This window comes from Saimiri boliviensis, chromosome 4 (assembly GCF_048565385.1).
Source record: "Saimiri boliviensis isolate mSaiBol1 chromosome 4, mSaiBol1.pri, whole genome shotgun sequence".
NCBI lineage: Eukaryota > Metazoa > Chordata > Mammalia > Primates > Cebidae > Saimiri > Saimiri boliviensis.
This window is the reverse complement of record NC_133452.1, coordinates 81692114-81698113: the sequence shown is the minus strand read 5'-3', so window position 1 is coordinate 81698113 and position 6000 is coordinate 81692114. Positions and strand designations below refer to the sequence as shown.

At 44.6% G+C, this 6000-nt stretch overlaps 1 protein-coding gene across 1 annotated transcript in view; it reads left to right on the top strand.

The window, feature by feature from the left end:
- Nucleotides 1–730: 730 nt before the first annotated feature.
- The window catches only part of HTR1E (5-hydroxytryptamine receptor 1E), a 91683-nt gene continuing 86413 nt past the window's right edge, over nucleotides 731–6000 (top strand). The window contains exon 1 of the mRNA XM_003922958.4: nucleotides 731–1241. The gene's annotated coding sequence lies outside the window, so the exon portion shown is untranslated. The remainder of the gene's footprint in view (nucleotides 1242–6000) is intronic.

Sequence of the window (6000 nt, the reverse complement as noted above, 5' to 3'; positions counted from 1 at the left end):
ATGTTAAGCTTCAAGGTTGAGTCACCCAAGTTCTCCACAGAGAATAACCAACCAGCCCCCAAGGAAGCTTCTTTTAGCAACGCTGGGATTCTGTAAAGTCCCTCCAGCTTAACTTTTCTGGACTTGCGGCAGCAGAGCCACAAAAAGAACAGTCCCTGGCACCCTAAGAGGAGCACAAGGCCCTCTGCCAACCTGAGATGACATCAGGTAGACTTCCCTCAAAAAAAGGGCAGGGGTGGGGCAGGTCTTTCAGCCCCAACCACTTCACCCTCCGCCTCCTTTTTTTCACTGCTTTCTCCCCTCTCCCCGCCTTCCACTTTGACCCCCCAAATTTTCCTCTACTTCTCCCTCACCCCTCCCTTGTAATCTCTCTCCTTGAGGTGTCCTATAGATGTTGACTGCAATCTCCCCTGGAGGAAAGCTGAGAAATGCACCTCCAGAGGGTCTGCCTGTTGGGGCCGCATACAGAAAGCGTGCAAACCCGTCAGCTGCTCCCGCTGTTCCTCACTTCTCAACCCAGGTTCGCTACAGAAAAGGGGTACGGGGTCTACCCTCTTGTATCTATTCTCCCCTTCTCTGCCAGGGCTGTAACCGGCCAGGGGCTCCGGAGGTGAGTCCCTTGTCCACACCTCCAGCCCCGCAGGCCCGTTTTATAACATGGACAGCCCTGCCCTCTAGTGTTTGCAACCGGGAGCCCTAAGGCGCCATCAGCTCCAGAATTTCTCTTTTACAACCTAAGCAAGACCTGGAGCACCTCGGAGCTGCGACCCCCAGTTCACCACACCACCTGCCTTACTCCCAGGCTCATCTTTTCATCCCACCTACCCACTTCTCTATTCACGGAGTCCTGGGTGGCTGCGACCTGCGTAGATGATTTAACAGACTGCCCCTGCTCCTGCTCCTGCTCCTGCTCCTCCTCTTCCCTGCTCTCTCGCCTCCTCTTCCAGTCCGGGCGCCCAGACTCGGCGGAGCGCAGCGCCTGCCACCCGCGGTGCCTCCGGCTGCCCGGCGCGCCGCACTCCCAGGTTCTGTCTCGCCGCAGCCCGGCTGCCAGTGGCGCGGGCAAGGACGCTGGCGGGGAGAACGCCCCGAGCTCGGCGTACCCCAGAATCGAGTGCTGAGAGAAGCAGTGCTTTGATCCAGCTCAGAAGGAAAAGGAGCGGGTTCCGAGTGAGACTTCTGGAGCCAGCGGGACGCCCCAGTTGGCCCAGTGCGGCGCGGCTGCACGCACCGTCCACAAGGTGAGGGGCGCACACCTTCCGGGACGACCTTGGCTTCCCTCTTACCCCGACCCACTCCAGGGACTCCAGCTCTGGCTTGGGGATGTTTGGCAGCTTTGAGGCGCAAAGGCAGCGGGAGGTGGGGTGCGGGGTGTCAGAGGGAGACTATGAGGGTCACCCAGGCACTGTGCCTGCCTCCGGACTCAGTACAGAGCGCGTTTCTTCTTTAAACGCGTGAACCTGAGAATCAACGTTGTGTGTAACTGTGGTTTGAGCATTTTATCCTGCTTCCTTGCAAAAGGATTAGAGCTTAAAGATTAAATAGGAATGGAACGGGTACTGGGGGGTGCCGGGGGAAACTTGAGTAGAAATCACAGGGAGGTGGTGTGGTCCAGGGACCCCAGAAGGACGATGTGATTTCAAAGCCAGCTGATTGCAAATCCTTTGATTAGAAAGGACTGCACGGTTGCTCCAGCCCTCCGAAAATAATGCCGTGCTCAGTCCTGATAAATAAAATGCCCAGGTGAGGAGGTGATGGGGCAGGCTCATTTTTTTTAATTATACAATAAATCTTGGAAGTAAGAGTTAAGATGGGAAGTTTGATCTTAAGCCACCTCCAACCAATACTGCAAGGTGAGACGCTGACCGCCTACCTAATGAAAATGAAAGGAAGTTGAGGCTAAAGAGAAATGATTCCAGCTCCTATCACAGGATCATAGTAATTTTGCATATATATATATATATATATATATATATATATATATATATATATGTTTCTGCTTGTGTCCAGTTTTGGGAAAAGGACTTTATATTCAACCCAATGCTGCTTGTCCTTGAGTTAGAAGGATAAGGCAGAGAATGTCAGCATCCCAAGGTGCTTCTTCCTAACCTTTCTTATTGTCCTTCCTTGCCTCCTGCACCAAATCTCTTGGGGAGGGAGCAGCCTAGGAGGAAATAATAGATCGCCAAATGGGTGGGGGAAGCAGTTTCTTCCAGAATAATTTAGGCTCATTTTATCATTCTTATGTTTTCCCTCAAAGCCCTAAGCAGTACATCATTCTAAGCTGAACTTAACATTGCTCCAGAATACATATTTGCCATAGATATACGTTCAGACACAATATGCACAACTTTAAACAGCCAGATGCACTTGTGAGTCAGGGGCTTCCCTTACCTAACCCTGTGCAACAGGGGCAAATCAGGCACCTGGGTCTGATTCCCTGTGCAACCTCCTTCACGAGGGGCATATCTGAAATACCTTTGAAATACAGAGAAGATTGAGACAGCTTTTCTTTCTGGTAGAGTTGTTTTCCTGCTGAATTAAATGAGATGACCCTGTCTTCAACAAATAAATGAATGGAGGCATTTGAGGCCCATTGAACAAATGCACAAAACATACCTGCCTGCCTTTTTTTCTCCCTTCAGAGATTTAGCCTTTAGCCCACAGAGTTGTGATGATGAAGCAGACCTCCTAAGTGGGACAAGGCTCAGTTTCTGTATCAGATTGAAAACAAAGTGTGTTGCTTATTTCTAAAATTGTATAGCACCACCACTAACTATTTTGCTGCATAGAGGTGGGAGAAGTACTTCTGCCCAGGTATTTCATCACTAAGAGAGCTATATAGAGAAACTCAATCAAATCCCGATTGATCATTGTTAATAGAACTTAACTATTGTGTCATCATCACCTGATATGGGCTGCAGAAGCTCCAAGGATTGCTATAGATCTTAACTGAGACTTCTAATGACAGAGCTAGAAAAGAGCCTTTAAAAATGTAGCCATGACCCTGTTCATTCGGTATATGCATGTTCAAACATTCCTCTAGGTGATTATTTTCACTTCCATAACAATTTCCAGGGATAAGGACTTAGCAGATTATTTATATAATGAAGAGTATTCAAATTAACAATGTGTATCCACCAGCTGACAAATTTTAAATTCCACATAAATAACATCACAAACATAGTAAGCTCAAGTTTTCATTCTTTCCACTTCTGCCATGATGACTTCATTCAAGGCATAGTCCCAGACCAAGTTCATGGAGACCATGGCTCACGTCTCTCAACATCTGCCCAAGGGAATTGTGTCTCCCTTGCAACTCAACATGATGTCACCTTTGTTAGCCATTCTGGTGTCTATATAAAAGATTTCCTTCCCGTTTCTTATTGATGCCTGGTCAGCAGCTATTATGTAAATAAAGTTTCCATTGTTTTGAGGAAAATAACAAAGTCAGGGATTCTCAGAGGTGGTACCTAGGCAGAGACGAAATCCAGGACACATCTCTAGTCCAGGTAACACTACAATACATTTTTATTTTCTGCTGTGTGAAGGGGTTATTCTTGAAGAAGGAGGTAGGATGTATCATTCACAGCACATTGTCCTCACCTGGCTCAAACACCGCCCATTGCCCAGGTGGGGTCAATATGCTACCCCCACCACCACCAAGATACCAAGGCTTCAAATGAAAAGTGGATCTCAGCCAGGCATGATGGCTCGCACCTGTAATTCCAACACTTTGGGAGCCCAAGTCAGGAGGATCACATGAGCCCATGAGTTTGAGACCAGCCTGGACAATACAGTGAGACCTCATCTCTACAAAAAGTTTTAAAATGAGCCAAGTATAGTGGTGTGCACCTCTAGTCCCAGCTACTTGGAAGATTTAGGTAAGAAGATGGCCTGAGCCCAGAAGGCCAAAGTGAGCCAAATTCATGCCACTGCACTCAAGCCTAGATGACAAAGCAAGACCCTGTCTCAAAAAAAGAGAGAGAGAGAGGAGAAGAGAGAAAAAGTAGGTCTCTTTGCAGAAAGCCTCAGGCCCTGAACTTTCATGTCATCTTCTCATTACTCAAGTGTCCGATTCCCCTACATCTCACTTTTACTCACAGGTCATTTTTTTTATGTTTGTTTTTATTGCCCACCTTGAAATTATATTTCTACACTACCCTTTAAAAGTGAAAGATCAAATCTAATATTCTAATATTGGAAAGCATTCCCTCTATTTCTGCAAGATTATTTACACATTAAAAAAATAAGCTTGAGACTGCCCAAAAGCTGAATTTCTACCAAATAGGAATTTATTTTTTATGTCATAAATTATCAAGGCCATCTCAAGGCAGAGATGAGTTTAGCATTTCATGCTTTATGCTCCTTTCTTCTCCACCTACCAGACTTTTATTATGTGTGAAATTATATGAACATAAACCCCAGGGAAACACTGAAGATGTGCATGCCATAGTAAGTGATGAGGTGACAGATGAACAGAGAAGAGAAATGGGCAGCAGCACCTTAGAGTGGCTTGCTTCTCCTGTTTTATCCTCCCTGAATCATTTTCTAGAGCCAGTATTGTGGCCCCTAAAATTTGAGGCTTAGGTCAGTCAATAAAGTTCACCTTCCTGGAGATAAAAGGATTTTCATCACAATCCCAGCTGCTTTTCATTTGTTCCCACATTTTGTGGAATAAGAAACTGAGAACCAGAATTTATAGAGATCGTTCAATCAATTGGCATATTTTCTGGATTACAGCAAATTGGTAAAATTCTTGAGAATCCTCTTTCTAATACAGATTGATTCTAATTTTGTCTTTCATTTTTCATTCTCTTATTTTGTCTCATACACTATGGATTGCCTGGTTTACTTCGGTCCTTAGCCAAATAGATGTCAGTGTTTTTATTCCATTATTGCATTACCCTAAAGCACATCATATGAAAAATACACATAGCCAGTGGGATACTTTAATAGGTTTATTGTTAGTGCTCTCTCATATTGATCAATTCTCAACATATGCAGTTGTAGGATTAAGAAGACAAAATCCTTTAGAAGAAGCTATAAAACCTAATCCTTCTGCATCTGGATCATTTTAAACTACAAATTGTAAGAGGAATGAGCATCTCTGGATTCGAGTTATCAGTGCAGACCAGATGGGAAGTCTTTATGAAATCTGATGTGAGAAGGAAAGCATTTTATAGGAAGAAATATTTTGAGAAATAGCTACCAGCACCAGCAGCTAGCAGTTCTAAAACTCCCAGGTCCTGCTAATGACCCCAACTACCTAATGTGCCCAAATAAAGTAAACCCAGGCCCTGTGATAGTCTTTCCTCTGATGCGGCTGTTCTTTATTGCTTTATCAGATAATGAGCATGTGGTGATATTTCTAAGAGATTTGGGAAGGATCTGACTCAAACATTAAGGTATAGGTTTTTGAAGGGATAGTCTACTCAAGAAAGTTAAATTTGTGTCGAGATTTACATTCTTGGGAATTGAAGATAAGCCAGAGTGTCTTTTTGGAGTAAACACCAAATAGATGGTGAGATTCATAGGGAATAATTCCCAAAAAGTGACTTTAGCTACAATATCCTAATAATGTTCAGAGTTACGAGTTCATTCATCTGCACTGGTAGGGAAGAGAGAAGGAGGAACGAAGTGATATGCTGGGTGTCTGCTATGTTTCAGGAACTAAGGTAAGAGCTGCACATACATTATTTAATACTTACAAAAGCACTTCAAGGTATTATTGGCCTCACCATTCAATCATTCATTAAAAAATTATATTTGTCATCAAACCACCTAGCCTGCTGTCCTTTTTAGAAAAGTGCCAAAAGCTCAGAGTGAGTGGCAGTGAACTCACCTGGGGGAAAAACTAGAGAGAAGGTTTGAGAAGTGTGTGTGAGTCGTGGAGAGGAGCCTATGAAATTGGACTTTACCTTCAGGGGAATCATCAAAGAATGTTGATGTTTTGTTTTATTTGAGACAGAGTCTCTCTGTGTTGCCCAGGCAGGAGTG